The following is a 17,793-nucleotide window of genomic DNA, read 5'->3' as shown; positions in this document are numbered from 1 at the left end:
GGGTTCATCTCATACTTCTGAAGATTTGAGGGTGCTGCCTGTTCCAGACTCCTTCTACTCCTCATCCAGCCTTTTAGGGGTACAAACAATAGTAATTGGGGAGTAGTGTGCTTCTGTACGTGTGAGATACATACACTTTTTTTGATCATATTTCCTATTCCGCTATTCAATAAAAACCTTTGGGGATCAATTAAATTGCGGGATAGTCTGTGTTGGTACGTGTGAGATCCACCTTTCCAAGTTTTTGGGGTTCATCTCATACTTCTGAAGATTTGAGGGTGCTGCCTGTTCCATACTCCTCCTACTCCTCATCCAGCCTTTTAGGGGTACAAACAATAGTAATTGGGGCCTAGTGTGCTTCTGTACGTGTGAGATACATACACTTTTTTGATCGTATTGCCTATTCCGCTATTCAATAAAAACCTTTGGGGATCAGTTAAATTGCGGGATAGTCTGTGTTGGTATGTGTGAGATCCACCTTTCCAAGTTTTTGGGGTTCATCTCATACTTCTGAAGATTTGAGGGTGCTGGCTGTTCCATACTCCTCCTACTCCTCATCCAGCCTCTTAGGGGTACAAACAATAGTAATTGGGGCCTAGTGTGATTCTGTACGTGTGAGATACATACACTTTTTTTGATCATATTTCCTATTCCGCTATTCAATAAAAACCTTTGGGGATCAATTAAATTGCGGGATAGTCTGTGTTGGTACGTGTGAGATCCACCTTTCCAAGTTTTTGGGATTCATCTCATACTTCTGAAGATTTGAGGGTGCTGCCTGTTCCATACTCCTCCTACTCCTCATCCAGCCTTTTAGGGGTACAAACAATAGTAATTGGGGCCTAGTGTGCTTCTGTACGTGTGAGATACATCCACTTTTTTGATCATATTGCCTATTCCACTATTCAATAAAAACCTTTGGGGATCAGTTAAATTGCGGGATAGTCTGTGTTGGTACGTGTGAGATCCACCTTTCCAAGTTTTTGGGGTTCATCTCATACTTCTGAAGATTTGAGGGTGCTGCCTGTTCCATACTCCTCCTACTCCTCATCCAGCCTTTTAGGGGTACAAACAATAGTAATTGGGGCCTAGTGTGCTTCTGTACGTGTGAGATACATACACTTTTTTTGATCATATTTCCTATTCCGCTATTCAATAAAAACCTTTGGGGATCAATTAAATTGCGGGATAGTCTGTGTTGGTACGTGTGAGATCCACCTTTCCAAGTTTTTGGGGTTCATCTCATACTTCTGAAGATTTGAGGGTGCTGCCTGTTCCATACTCCTCCTACTGCTCATCCAGCCTTTTAGGGGTACAAACAATAGTAATTGGGGCCTAGTGTGGTTTTGTACGTGTGAGATACATACACTTTTTTTGATCATATTTCCTATTCCGCTATTCAATAAAAACCTTTGGGGATCAGTAAAATTGCGGGATAGTCTGTGTTGGTACGTGTGAGATCCACCTTTCCAAGTTTTTGGGGTTCATCTCATATTTCTGAAGATTTGAGGGTGCTGCCTGTAACAAACTCCTCCTAATCCTCATCCTGCCTTTAGGGGTACAAACAATAGTAATTGGGGCCTAGTGTGCTTCTGTACGTGTGAGATACATACACTTTGTTGATCATATTTCCTATTCCGCTATTCAATAAAAATCTTTGGGGATCAGTTAAATTGCGGGATAGTCTGTGTTGGTACGTGTGAGATCCACCTTTCCACGTTTTTGGGGTTCATCTCATATTTCTGAAGATTTGAGGGTGCTGCCTGTAACAAACTCCTCCTACTCCTTATCCTGCCTTTAGGGGTACAAACAATAGTTATTGGGGCCTAGTGTGCTTCTGTACGTGTGAGATACATACACTTTTTTGATCATATTTCCTATTCCGCTATTCAATAAAAACCTTTGGGGATCAGTTAAATTGCGGGATAGTCTGTGTTGGTACGTGTGAGATCCACCTTTCCAAGTTTTTGGGGTTCATCTCATACTTCTGAAGATTTGAGGGTGCTGCCTGTTCCAGACTCCTCCTACTCCTCATCCAGCCTTTTAGGGGTACAAACAATAGTAATTGGGGCCTAGTGTGCTTCTGTACGTGTGAGATACATACACTTTTTTGATCGTATTGCCTATTCCGCTATTTAATAAAAACCTTTGGGGATCAGTTAAATTGCGGGATAGTCTGTGTTGGTATGTGTGAGATCCACCTTTCCAAGTTTTTGGGGTTCATCTCATACTTCTGAAGATTTGAGGGTGCTGGCTGTTCCATACTCCTCCTACTCCTCATCCAGCCTTTTAGGGGTACAAACAATAGTAATTGGGGCCTAGTGTGATTCTGTACGTGTGAGATACATACACTTTTTTTGATCATATTTCCTATTCCGCTATTCAATAAAAACCTTTGGGGATCAATTAAATTGCGGGATAGTCTGTGTTGGTACGTGTGAGATCCACCTTTCCAAGTTTTTGGGGTTCATCTCATACTTCTGAAGATTTGAGGGTGCTGCCTGTTCCAAACTCCTCCTACTCCTCATCCTGCCTTTAGGGGTACAAACAATAGTATTTGGGGCCTAGTGTGCTTCTGTACGTGTGAGATACATACACTTTTTTTGATCATATTTCCTATTCCGCTATTCAATAAAAACCTTTGGGGATCAGTTAAATTGCGGGATAGTCTGTGTTGGTACGTGTGAGATCCACCTTTCCAAGTTTTTGGGGTTCATCTCATACTTCTGAAGATTTGAGGGTGCTGCCTTTTCCATACTCCTCCTACTCCTCATCCAGCCTTTTAGGGGTACAAACAATAGTAATTGGGGCCTAGTGTGCTTCTGTACGTGTGAGATACATACACTTTTTTTGATCATATTTCCTATTCCGCTATTCAATAAAAACCTTTGGGGATCAATTAAATTGCGGGATAGTCTGTGTTGGTACGTGTGAGATCCACCTTTCCAAGTTTTTGGGGTTCATCTCATACTTCTGAAGATTTGAGGGTGCTGCCTGTTCCATACTCCTCCTACTCCTCATCCAGCCTTTTAGGGATACAAACAATAGTAATTGGGGCCTAGTGTGGTTTTGTACGTGTGAGATACATACACTTTTTTTGATCATATTTCCTATTCCGCTATTCAATAAAAACCTTTGGGGATCAGTTAAATTGTGGGATAGTCTGTGTTGGTACGTGTGAGATCCACCTTTCCAAGTTTTTGGGGTTCATCTCATACTTCTGAAGATTTGAGGGTGCTGCCTGTTCCATACTCCTCCTACTCCTCATCCAGCCTTTTAGGGGTATAAACAATAGTAATTGGGGCCTAGTGTGCTTCTGTACGTGTGAGATACATACACTTTTTTTGATCATATTTCCTATTCTGCTTTTCAATAAAAACCTTTGGGGATCAATTAAATTGCGGGATAGTCTGTGTTGGTACGTGTGAGATCCACCTTTCCAAGTTTTTGGGGTTCATCTCATACTTCTGAAGATTTGAGGGTGCTGCCTGTTCCATACTCCTCCTACTCCTCATCCAGCCTTTTAGGGGTACAAACAATAGTAAATGGGGCCTAGTGTGGTTTTGTACGTGTGAGATACATACACTTTTTTTGATCATATTTCCTATTCCGCTATTCAATAAAAACCTTTGGGGATCAGTTAAATTGGGGGATAGTCTGTGTTGGTACGTGTGAGATCCACCTTTCCAAGTTTTTGGGGTTCATCTCATACTTCTGAAGATTTGAGGGTGCTGCCTGTTCCATAGTCCTCCTACTCCTCAACCAGCCTTTTAGGGGTACAAACAATAGTAATTGGGGCCTAGTGTGCTTCTGTACCTGTGAGATACATACACTTTTTTTGATCATATTTCCTATTCCGCTATTCAATAAAAACCTTTGGGGATCAATTAAATTGCGGGATAGTCTGTGTTGGTACGTGTGAGATCCACCTTTCCAAGTTTTTGGGGTTCATCTCATACTTCTGAAGATTTGAGGGTGCTGCCTGTTCCATACTCCTCCGACTCCTCATCCAGCCTTTTAGGGGTACAAACAATAGTAATTGGGGCCTAGTGTGGTTTTGTACGTGTGAGATACATACACTTTTTTTGATCATATTTCCTATTCCGCTATTCAATAAAAACCTTTGGGGATCAGTAAAATTGCGGGATAGTCTGTGTTGGTACGTGTGAGATCCACCTTTCCAAGTTTTTGGGGTTCATCTCATATTTCTGAAGATTTGAGGGTGCTGCCTGTAACAAACTCCTCCTAATCCTCATCCTGCCTTTAGGGGTACAAACAATAGTAATTGGGGCCTAGTGTGCTTCTGTACGTGTGAGATACATACACTTTGTTGATCATATTTCCTATTCCGCTATTCAATAAAAACCTTTGGGGATCAGTTAAATTGCGGGATAGTCTGTGTTGGTACGTGTGAGATCCACCTTTCCACGTTTTTGGGGTTCATCTCATACTTCTGAAGATTTGAGGGTGCTGCCTGTTCCAGACTCCTTCTACTCCTCATCCAGCCTTTTAGGGGTACAAACAATAGTAATTGGGGAGTAGTATGCTTCTGTACGTGTGAGATACATACACTTTTTTTGATCATATTTCCTATTCCGCTATTCAATAAAAACCTTTGGGGATCAATTAAATTGCGGGATAGTCTGTGTTGGTACGTGTGAGATCCACCTTTCCAAGTTTTTGGGGTTCATCTCATACTTCTGAAGATTTGAGGGTGCTGGCTGTTCCATACTCCTCCTACTCCTCATCCAGCCTTTTAGGGGTACAAACAATAGTAATTGGGGCCTAGTGTGATTCTGTACGTGTGAGATACATACACTTTTTTTGATCATATTTCCTATTCCGCTATTCAATAAAAACCTTTGGGGATCAATTAAATTGCGGGATAGTCTGTGTTGGTACGTGTGAGATCCACCTTTCCAAGTTTTTGGGGTTCATCTCATACTTCTGAAGATTTGAGGGTGCTGCCTGTTCCAAACTCCTCCTACTCCTCATCCTGCCTTTAGGGGTACAAACAATAGTATTTGGGGCCTAGTGTGCTTCTGTACGTGTGAGATACATACACTTTTTTTGATCATATTTCCTATTCCGCTATTCAATAAAAACCTTTGGGGATCAGTTAAATTGCGGGATAGTCTGTGTTTGTACGTGTGAGATCCACCTTTCCAAGTTTTTGGGGTTCATCTCATACTTCTGAAGATTTGAGGGTGCTGCCTTTTCCATACTCCTCCTACTCCTCATCCAGCCTTTTAGGGGTACAAACAATAGTAATTGGGGCCTAGTGTGCTTCTGTACGTGTGAGATACATACACTTTTTTTGATCATATTTCCTATTCCGCTATTCAATAAAAACCTTTGGGGATCAATTAAATTGCGGGATAGTCTGTGTTGGTACGTGTGAGATCCACCTTTCCAAGTTTTTGGGGTTCATCTCATACTTCTGAAGATTTGAGGGTGCTGCCTGTTCCATACTCCTCCTACTCCTCATCCAGCCTTTTAGGGATACAAACAATAGTAATTGGGGCCTAGTGTGGTTTTGTACGTGTGAGATACATACACTTTTTTTGATCATATTTCCTATTCCGCTATTCAATAAAAACCTTTGGGGATCAGTTAAATTGTGGGATAGTCTGTGTTGGTACGTGTGAGATCCACCTTTCCAAGTTTTTGGGGTTCATCTCATACTTCTGAAGATTTGAGGGTGCTGCCTGTTCCATACTCCTCCTACTCCTCATCCAGCCTTTTAGGGGTATAAACAATAGTAATTGGGGCCTAGTGTGCTTCTGTACGTGTGAGATACATACACTTTTTTTGATCATATTTCCTATTCTGCTTTTCAATAAAAACCTTTGGGGATCAATTAAATTGCGGGATAGTCTGTGTTGGTACGTGTGAGATCCACCTTTCCAAGTTTTTGGGGTTCATCTCATACTTCTGAAGATTTGAGGGTGCTGCCTGTTCCATACTCCTCCTACTCCTCATCCAGCCTTTTAGGGGTACAAACAATAGTAAATGGGGCCTAGTGTGGTTTTGTACGTGTGAGATACATACACTTTTTTTGATCATATTTCCTATTCCGCTATTCAATAAAAACCTTTGGGGATCAGTTAAATTGGGGGATAGTCTGTGTTGGTACGTGTGAGATCCACCTTTCCAAGTTTTTGGGGTTCATCTCATACTTCTGAAGATTTGAGGGTGCTGCCTGTTCCATAGTCCTCCTACTCCTCAACCAGCCTTTTAGGGGTACAAACAATAGTAATTGGGGCCTAGTGTGCTTCTGTACCTGTGAGATACATACACTTTTTTTGATCATATTTCCTATTCCGCTATTCAATAAAAACCTTTGGGGATCAATTAAATTGCGGGATAGTCTGTGTTGGTACGTGTGAGATCCACCTTTCCAAGTTTTTGGGGTTCATCTCATACTTCTGAAGATTTGAGGGTGCTGCCTGTTCCATACTCCTCCGACTCCTCATCCAGCCTTTTAGGGGTACAAACAATAGTAATTGGGGCCTAGTGTGGTTTTGTACGTGTGAGATACATACACTTTTTTTGATCATATTTCCTATTCCGCTATTCAATAAAAACCTTTGGGGATCAGTAAAATTGCGGGATAGTCTGTGTTGGTACGTGTGAGATCCACCTTTCCAAGTTTTTGGGGTTCATCTCATATTTCTGAAGATTTGAGGGTGCTGCCTGTAACAAACTCCTCCTAATCCTCATCCTGCCTTTAGGGGTACAAACAATAGTAATTGGGGCCTAGTGTGCTTCTGTACGTGTGAGATACATACACTTTGTTGATCATATTTCCTATTCCGCTATTCAATAAAAACCTTTGGGGATCAGTTAAATTGCGGGATAGTCTGTGTTGGTACGTGTGAGATCCACCTTTCCACGTTTTTGGGGTTCATCTCATACTTCTGAAGATTTGAGGGTGCTGCCTGTTCCAGACTCCTTCTACTCCTCATCCAGCCTTTTAGGGGTACAAACAATAGTAATTGGGGAGTAGTGTGCTTCTGTACGTGTGAGATACATACACTTTTTTTGATCATATTTCCTATTCCGCTATTCAATAAAAACCTTTGGGGATCAATTAAATTGCGGGATAGTCTGTGTTGGTACGTGTGAGATCCACCTTTCCAAGTTTTTGGGGTTCATCTCATACTTCTGAAGATTTGAGGGTGCTGCCTGTTCCATACTCCTCCTACTCCTCATCCAGCCTTTTAGGGGTACAAACAATAGTAATTGGGGCCTAGTGTGCTTCTGTACGTGTGAGATACATACACTTTTTTGATCGTATTGCCTATTCCGCTATTCAATAAAAACCTTTGGGGATCAGTTAAATTGCGGGATAGTCTGTGTTGGTATGTGTGAGATCCACCTTTCCAAGTTTTTGGGGTTCATCTCATACTTCTGAAGATTTGAGGGTGCTGGCTGTTCCATACTCCTCCTACTCCTCATCCAGCCTCTTAGGGGTACAAACAATAGTAATTGGGGCCTAGTGTGATTCTGTACGTGTGAGATACATACACTTTTTTTGATCATATTTCCTATTCCGCTATTCAATAAAAACCTTTGGGGATCAATTAAATTGCGGGATAGTCTGTGTTGGTACGTGTGAGATCCACCTTTCCAAGTTTTTGGGATTCATCTCATACTTCTGAAGATTTGAGGGTGCTGCCTGTTCCATACTCCTCCTACTCCTCATCCAGCCTTTTAGGGGTACAAACAATAGTAATTGGGGCCTAGTGTGCTTCTGTACGTGTGAGATACATCCACTTTTTTGATCATATTGCCTATTCCACTATTCAATAAAAACCTTTGGGGATCAGTTAAATTGCGGGATAGTCTGTGTTGGTACGTGTGAGATCCACCTTTCCAAGTTTTTGGGGTTCATCTCATACTTCTGAAGATTTGAGGGTGCTGCCTGTTCCATACTCCTCCTACTCCTCATCCAGCCTTTTAGGGGTACAAACAATAGTAATTGGGGCCTAGTGTGCTTCTGTACGTGTGAGATACATACACTTTTTTTGATCATATTTCCTATTCCGCTATTCAATAAAAACCTTTGGGGATCAATTAAATTGCGGGATAGTCTGTGTTGGTACGTGTGAGATCCACCTTTCCAAGTTTTTGGGGTTCATCTCATACTTCTGAAGATTTGAGGGTGCTGCCTGTTCCATACTCCTCCTACTGCTCATCCAGCCTTTTAGGGGTACAAACAATAGTAATTGGGGCCTAGTGTGGTTTTGTACGTGTGAGATACATACACTTTTTTTGATCATATTTCCTATTCCGCTATTCAATAAAAACCTTTGGGGATCAGTAAAATTGCGGGATAGTCTGTGTTGGTACGTGTGAGATCCACCTTTCCAAGTTTTTGGGGTTCATCTCATATTTCTGAAGATTTGAGGGTGCTGCCTGTAACAAACTCCTCCTAATCCTCATCCTGCCTTTAGGGGTACAAACAATAGTAATTGGGGCCTAGTGTGCTTCTGTACGTGTGAGATACATACACTTTGTTGATCATATTTCCTATTCCGCTATTCAATAAAAATCTTTGGGGATCAGTTAAATTGCGGGATAGTCTGTGTTGGTACGTGTGAGATCCACCTTTCCACGTTTTTGGGGTTCATCTCATACTTCTGAAGATTTGAGGGTGCTGCCTGTTCCAGACTCCTTCTACTCCTCATCCAGCCTTTTAGGGGTACAAACAATAGTAATTGGGGAGTGTTGTGCTTCTGTACGTGTGAGATACATACACTTTTTTTGATCATATTTCCTATTCCGCTATTCAATAAAAACCTTTGGGGATCAATTAAATTGCGGGATAGTCTGTGTTGGTACGTGTGAGATCCACCTTTCCAAGTTTTTGGGGTTCATCTCATACTTCTGAAGATTTGAGGGTGCTGCCTGTTCCATACTCCTCCTACTCCTCATCCAGCCTTTTAGGGGTACAAACAATAGTAATTGGGGCCTAGTGTGCTTCTGTACGTGTGAGATACATACACTTTTTTGATCGTATTTCCTATTCCGCTATTCAATAAAAACCTTTGGGGATCAGTTAAATTGCGGGATAGTCTGTGTTGGTATGTGTGAGATCCACCTTTCCAAGTTTTTGGGGTTCATCTCATACTTCTGAAGATTTGAGGCTGCTGGCTGTTCCATACTCCTCCTACTCCTCATCCAGCCTTTTAGGGGTACAAACAATAGTAATTGGGGCCTAGTGTGATTCTGTACGTGTGAGATACATACACTTTTTTTGATCATATTTCCTATTCCGCTATTCAATAAAAACCTATGGGGATCAATTAAATTGCGGGATAGTCTGTGTTGGTACGTGTGAGATCCACCTTTCCAAGTTTTTGGGGTTCATCTCATACTTCTGAAGATTTGAGGGTGCTGCCTGTTCCAAACTCCTCCTACTCCTCATCCTGCCTTTAGGGGTACAAACAATAGTAATTGGGGCCTAGTGTGCTTCTGTACGTGTGAGATACATACACTTTTTTTGATCATATTTCCTATTCCGCTATTCAATAAAAACCTTTGGGGATCAGTTAAATTGCGGGATAGTCTGTGTTGGTACGTGTGAGATCCACCTTTCCAAGTTTTTGGGGTTCATCTCATACTTCTGAAGATTTGAGGGTGCTGCCTGTTCCAGACTCCTTCTACTCCTCATCCAGCCTTTTAGGGGTACAAACAATAGTAATTGGGGAGTAGTGTGCTTCTGTACGTGTGAGATACATACACTTTTTTTGATCATATTTCCTATTCCGCTATTCAATAAAAACCTTTGGGGATCAATTAAATTGCGGGATAGTCTGTGTTGGTACGTGTGAGATCCACCTTTCCAAGTTTTTGGGGTTCATCTCATACTTCTGAAGATTTGAGGGTGCTGCCTGTTCCATACTCCTCCTACTCCTCATCCAGCCTTTTAGGGGTACAAACAATAGTAATTGGGGCCTAGTGTGCTTCTGTACGTGTGAGATACATACACTTTTTTTGATCATATTGCCCATTCCGCTATTCAATATAAACCTTTGGGGATCAGTTAAATTGCGGGATAGTCTGTGTTGGTATGTGTGAGATCCACCTTTCCAAGTTTTTGGGGTTCATCTCATACTTCTGAAGATTTGAGGCTGCTGGCTGTTCCATACTCCTCCTACTCCTCATCCAGCCTTTTAGGGGTACAAACAATAGTAATTGGGGCCTAGTGTGATTCTGTACGTGTGAGATACATACACTTTTTTTGATCATATTTCCTATTCCGCTATTCAATAAAAACCTATGGGGATCAATTAAATTGCGGGATAGTCTGTGTTGGTACGTGTGAGATCCACCTTTCCAAGTTTTTGGGGTTCATCTCATACTTCTGAAGATTTGAGGGTGCTGCCTGTTCCAAACTCCTCCTACTCCTCATCCTGCCTTTAGGGGTACAAACAATAGTTATTGGGGCCTAGTGTGCTTCTGTACGTGTGAGATACATACACTTTTTTTGATCATATTTCCTATTCCGCTATTCAATAAAAACCTTTGGGGATCAGTTAAATTGCGGGATAGTCTGTGTTGGTACGTGTGACATCCACCTTTCCAAGTTTTTGGGGTTCATCTCATACTTCTGAAGATTTGAGGGTGCTGCCTTTTCCATACTCCTCCTACTCCTCATCCAGCCTTTTAGGGGTACAAACAATAGTAATTGGGGCCTAGTGTGCTTCTGTACGTGTGAGATACATACACTTTTTTTGATCATATTTCCTATTCCGCTATTCAATAAAAACCTTTGGGGATCAATTAAATTGCGGGATAGTCTGTGTTGGTACGTGTGAGATCCACCTTTCCAAGTTTTTGGGGTTCATCTCATACTTCTGAAGATTTGAGGGTGCTGCCTGTTCCATACTCCTCCTACTCCTCATCCAGCCTTTTAGGGGTACAAACAATAGTAATTGGGGCCTAGTGTGCTTCTGTACGTGTGAGATACATCCACTTTTTTGATCATATTGCCTATTCCACTATTCAATAAAAACCTTTGGGGATCAGTTAAATTGCGGGATAGTCTGTGTTGGTACGTGTGAGATCCACCTTTCCAAGTTTTTGGGGTTCATCTCATACTTCTGAAGATTTGAGGGTGCTGCCTGTTCCATACTCCTCCTACTCCTCATCCAGCCTTTTAGGGGTACAAACAATAGTAATTGGGGCCTAGTGTGCTTCTGTACGTGTGAGATACATACACTTTTTTTGATCATATTTCCTATTCCGCTATTCAATAAAAACCTTTGGGGATCAATTAAATTGCGGGATAGTCTGTGTTGGTACGTGTGATATCCACCTTTCCAAGTTTTTGGGGTTCATCTCATACTTCTGAAGATTTGAGGGTGCTGCCTGTTCCATACTCCTCCTACTCCTCATCCAGCCTTTAAGGGATACAAACAATAGTAATTGGGGCCTAGTGTGGTTTTGTACGTGTGAGATACATACACTTTTTTTGATCATATTTCCTATTCCGCTATTCAATAAAAACCTTTGGGGATCAGTTAAATTGCGGGATAGTCTGTGTTGGTACGTGTGAGATCCACCTTTCCAAGTTTTTGGGGTTCATCTCATACTTCTGAAGATTTGAGGCTGCTGGCTGTTCCATACTCCTCCTACTCCTCATCCAGCCTTTTAGGGGTACAAACAATAGTAATTGGGGCCTAGTGTGATTCTGTACGTGTGAGATACATACACTTTTTTTGATCATATTTCCTATTCCGCTATTCAATAAAAACCTATGGGGATCAATTAAATTGCGGGATAGTCTGTGTTGGTACGTGTGAGATCCACCTTTCCAAGTTTTTGGGGTTCATCTCATACTTCTGAAGATTTGAGGGTGCTGCCTGTTCCAAACTCCTCCTACTCCTCATCCTGCCTTTAGGGGTACAAACAATAGTAATTAAGGCCTAGTGTGCTTCTGTACGTGTGAGATACATACACTTTTTTTGATCATATTTCCTATTCCGCTATTCAATAAAAACCTTTGGGGATCAGTTAAATTGCGGGATAGTCTGTGTTGGTACGTGTGAGATCCACCTTTCCAAGTTTTTGGGGTTCATCTCATACTTCTGAAGATTTGAGGGTGCTGCCTGTTCCATACTCCTCCTACTCCTCATCCAGCCTTTTAGGGGTACAAACAATAGTAATTGGGGCCTAGTGTGCTTCTGTACGTGTGAGATACATCCACTTTTTTGATCATATTGCCTATTCCACTATTCAATAAAAACCTTTGGGGATCAGTTAAATTGCGGGATAGTCTGTGTTGGTACGTGTGAGATCCACCTTTCCAAGTTTTTGGGGTTCATCTCATACTTCTGAAGATTTGAGGGTGCTGCCTGTTCCATACTCCTCCTACTCCTCATCCAGCCTTTTAGGGGTACAAACAATAGTAATTGGGGCCTAGTGTGCTTCTATACGTGTGAGATACATACACTTTTTTTGATCATATTTCCTATTCCGCTATTCAATAAAAACCTTTGGGGATCAATTAAATTGCGGGATAGTCTGTGTTGGTACGTGTGATATCCACCTTCCCAAGTTTTTGGGGTTCATCTCATACTTCTGAAGATTTGAGGGTGCTGCCTGTTCCATACTCCTCCTACTCCTCATCCAGCCTTTAAGGGATACAAACAATAGTAATTGGGGCCTAGTGTGGTTTTGTACGTGTGAGATACATACACTTTTTTTGATCATATTTCCTATTCCGCTATTCAATAAAAACCTTTGGGGATCAGTTAAATTGCGGGATAGTCTGTGTTGGTACGTGTGAGATCCACCTTTCCAAGTTTTTGGGGTTCATCTCATACTTCTGAAGATTTGAGGGTGCTGCCTGTTCCATACTCCTCCTACTCCTCATCCAGCCTTTTAGGGGTACAAACAATAGTAATTGGGGCCTAGTGTGCTTCTGTACGTGTGAGATACATACACTTTTTTTGATCATATTTCCTATTCCGCTTTTCAATAAAAACCTTTGGGGATCAATTAAATTGCGGGATAGTCTGTGTTGGTACGTGTGAGATCCACCTTTCCAAGTTTTTGGGGTTCATCTCATACTTCTGAAGATTTGAGGGTGCTGCCTGTTCCATACTCCTCCTACTCCTCATCCAGCCTTGTAGGGGTACAAACAATAGTAATTGGGGCCTAGTGTGGTTTTGTACGTGTGAGATACATACACTTTTTTTGATCATATTTCCTATTCCGCTATTCAATAAAAACCTTTGGGGATCAGTAAAATTGCGGGATAGTCTGTGTTGGTACGTGTGAGATCCACCTTTCCATGTTTTTGGGGTTCATCTCATATTTCTGTAGATTTGAGGGTGCTGCCTGTAACAAACTCCTCCTACTCCTTATCCTGCCTTTAGGGGTACAAACAATAGTAATTGGGGCCTAGTGTGCTTCTGTACGTGTGAGATACATACACTTTTTTGATCATATTTCCTATTCCGCTATTCAATAAAAACCTTTGGGGATCAGTTAAATTGCGGGATAGTCTGTGTTGGTACGTGTGAGATCCACCTTTCCAAGTTTTTGGGGTTCATCTCATACTTCTGAAGATTTGAGGGTGCTGCCTGTTCCAGACTCCTCCTACTCCTCATCCAGCCTTTTAGGGGTACAAACAATAGTAATTGGGGAGTAGTGTGCTTCTGTACGTGTGAGATACATACACTTTTTTTGATCATATTTCCTATTCCGCCATTCAATAAAAACCTTTGGGGATCAATTAAATTGCGGGATAGTCTGTGTTGGTACGTGTGAGATCCACCTTTCCAAGTTTTTGGGGTTCATCTCATACTTCTGAAGATTTGAGGGTGCTGCCTGTTCCATACTCCTCCTACTCCTCATCCAGCCTTTTAGGGGTACAAACAATAGTAATTGGGGCCTAGTGTGCTTCTGTATATGTGAGATACATACACTTTTTTGATCGTATTGCCTATTCCGTTATTTAATAAAAACCTTTGGGGATCAGTTAAATTGCGGGATAGTCTGTGTTGGTATGTGTGAGATCCACCTTTCCAAGTTTTTGGGGTTCATCTCATACTTCTGAAGATTTGAGGGTGCTGCCTGTTCCAAACTCCTCCTACTCCTCATCCAGCCTTTTAGGGGTACAAACAATAGTAATTGGGGCCTAGTGTGCTTCTGTACGTGTGAGATACATACACTTTTTTTGATCATATTTCCTATTCCGCTATTCAATAAAAACCTTTGGGGATCAGTTAAATTGCGGGATAGTCTGTGTTGGTACGTGTGACATCCACCTTTCCAAGTTTTTGGGGTTCATCTCATACTTCTGAAGATTTGAGGGTGCTGCCTTTTCCATACTCCTCCTACTCCTCATCCAGCCTTTTAGGGGTACAAACAATAGTAATTGGGGCCTAGTGTGCTTCTGTACGTGTGAGATACATACACTTTTTTTGATCATATTTCCTATTCCGCTATTCAATAAAAACCTTTGGGGATCAGTTAAATTGCGGGATAGTCTGTGTTGGTACGTGTGACATCCACCTTTCCAAGTTTTTGGGGTTCATCTCATACTTCTGAAGATTTGAGGGTGCTGCCTTTTCCATACTCCTCCTACTCCTCATCCAGCCTTTTAGGGGTACAAACAATAGTAATTGGGGCCTAGTGTGCTTCTGTACGTGTGAGATACATACACTTTTTTTGATCATATTTCCTATTCCGCTATTCAATAAAAACCTTTGGGGATCAATTAAATTGCGGGATAGTCTGTGTTGGTACGTGTGAGATCCACCTTTCCAAGTTTTTGGGGTTCATCTCATACTTCTGAAGATTTGAGGGTGCTGCCTGTTCCATACTCCTCCTCCTCCTCATCCAGCCTTTTAGGGGTACAAACAATAGTAATTGGGGCCTAGTGTGCTTCTGTACGTGTGAAATACATACACTTTTTTTGATCATATTTCCTATTCCGCTATTCAATAAAAACCTTTGGGGATTAATTAAATTGCGGGATAGTCTGTGTTGGTACGTGTGAGATCCACCTTTCCAAGTTTTTGGGGTTCATCTCATACTTCTGAAGATTTGAGGGTGCTGCCTGTTCCATACTCCTCCTACTCCTCATCCAGCCTTTTAGGGATACAAACAATAGTAATTGGGGCCTAGTGTGGTTTTGTACGTGTGAGATACATACACTTTTTTTGATCATATTTCCTATTCCGCTATTCAATAAAAACCTTTGGGGATCAGTTAAATTGCGGGATAGTCTGTGTTGGTACGTGTGAGATCCACCTTTCCAAGTTTTTGGGGTTCATCTAATACTTCTGAAGATTTGAGGGTGCTGCCTGTTCCATACTCCTCCTACTCCTCATCCAGCCTTTTAGGGCTATAAACAATAGTAATTGGGGCCTAGTGTGCTTCTGTACGTGTGAGATACATACACTTTTTTTGATCATATTTCCTATTCTGCTTTTCAATAAAAACCTTTGGGGATCAATTAAATTGCGGGATAGTCTGTGTTGGTACGTGTGAGATCCACCTTTCCAAGTTTTTGGGGTTCATCTCCTACTTCTGAAGATTTGAGGGTGCTGCCTGTTCCATACTCCTCCTACTCCTCATCCAGCCTTTTAGGTGTACAAACAATAGTAATTGGGGCCTAGTGTGCTTCTGTACGTGTGAGATACATACACTTTTTTGATCATATTTCCTATTCCGCTTTTCAATAAAAACCTTTGGGGATCAATTAAATTGCGGGATAGTCTGTGTTGGTACGTGTGAGATCCACCTTTCCAAGTTTTTGGGGTTCATCTCATACTTCTGAAGATTTGAGGGTGCTGCCTGTTCCATACTCCTCCTACTCCTCATCCAGCCTTTTAGGGGTACAAACAATAGTAATTGGGGCCTAGTGTGGTTTTGTACGTGTGAGATACATACACTTTTTTTGATCATATTTCCTATTCCGCTATTCAATAAAAACCTTTGGGGATCAGTTAAATTGCGGGATAGTCTGTGTTGGTACGTGTGAGATCCACCTTTCCAAGTTTTTGGGGTTCATCTCATACTTCTGAAGATTTGAGGGTGCTGCCTGTTCCAGACTCCTCCTACTCCTCATCCAGCCTTTTAGGGGTACAAACAATAGTAATTGGGGAGTAGTGTGCTTCTGTACTTGTGAGATACATACACTTTTTTTGATCATATTTCCTATTCCGCCATTCAATAAAAACCTTTGGGGATCAATTAAATTGCGGGATAGTCTGTGTTGGTACGTGTGAGATCCACCTTTCCAAGTTTTTGGGGTTCATCTCATACTTCTGAAGATTTGAGGGTGCTGCCTGTTCCAAACTCCTCCTACTCCTCATCCAGCCTTTTAGGGGTACAAACAATAGTAATTGGGGCCTAGTGTGCTTCTGTATATGTGAGATACATACACTTTTTTGATCGTATTGCCTATTCCGTTATTTAATAAAAACCTTTGGGGATCAGTTAAATTGCGGGATAGTCTGTGTTGGTATGTGTGAGATCCACCTTTCCAAGTTTTTGGGGTTCATCTCATACTTCTGAAGATTTGAGGGTGCTGCCTGTTCCAAACTCCTCCTACTCCTCATCCTGCCTTTAGGGGTACAAACAATAGTAATTGGGGCCTAGTGTGCTTCTGTACGTGTGAGATACATACACTTTTTTTGATCATATTTCCTATTCCGCTATTCAATAAAAACCTTTGGGGATCAGATAAATTGCGGGATAGTCTGTGTTGGTACGTGTGACATCCACCTTTCCAAGTTTTTGGGGTTCATCTCATACTTCTGAAGATTTGAGGGTGCTGCCTTTTCCATACTCCTCCTACTCCTCATCCAGCCTTTTAGGGGTACAAACAATAGTAATTGGGGCCTAGTGTGCTTCTGTACGTGTGAGATACATACACTTTTTTTGATCATATTTCCTATTCCGCTATTCAATAAAAACCTTTGGGGATCAATTAAATTGCGGGATAGTCTGTGTTGGTACGTGTGAGATCCACCTTTCCAAGTTTTTGGGGTTCATCTCATACTTCTGAAGATTTGAGGGTGCTGCCTGTTCCATACTCCTCCTCCTCCTCATCCAGCCTTTTAGGGGTACAAACAATAGTAATTGGGGCCTAGTGTGCTTCTGTACGTGTGAAATACATACACTTTTTTTGATCATATTTCCTATTCCGCTATTCAATAAAAACCTTTGGGGATTAATTAAATTGCGGGATAGTCTGTGTTGGTACGTGTGAGATCCACCTTTCCAAGTTTTTGGGGTTCATCTCATACTTCTGAAGATTTGAGGGTGCTGCCTGTTCCATACTCCTCCTACTCCTCATCCAGCCTTTTAGGGATACAAACAATAGTAATTGGGGCCTAGTGTGGTTTTGTACGTGTGAGATACATACACTTTTTTTGATCATATTTCCTATTCCGCTATTCAATAAAAACCTTTGGGGATCAGTTAAATTGCGGGATAGTCTGTGTTGGTACGTGTGAGATCCACCTTTCCAAGTTTTTGGGGTTCATCTAATACTTCTGAAGATTTGAGGGTGCTGCCTGTTCCATACTCCTCCTACTCCTCATCCAGCCTTTTAGGGCTATAAACAATAGTAATTGGGGCCTAGTGTGCTTCTGTACGTGTGAGATACATACACTTTTTTTGATCATATTTCCTATTCTGCTTTTCAATAAAAACCTTTGGGGATCAATTAAATTGCGGGATAGTCTGTGTTGGTACGTGTGAGATCCACCTTTCCAAGTTTTTGGGGTTCATCTCATACTTCTGAAGATTTGAGGGTGCTGC

The sequence above is a fragment of the Pelophylax lessonae genome (genome assembly GCF_965119305.1).
Source record: "Pelophylax lessonae genome assembly, chromosome: 9".
Taxonomy (NCBI): Eukaryota; Metazoa; Chordata; class Amphibia; order Anura; family Ranidae; genus Pelophylax; species Pelophylax lessonae.
The sequence above is the reverse complement of the archived record's forward strand: the minus strand, read 5'-3'. Positions refer to the sequence as shown.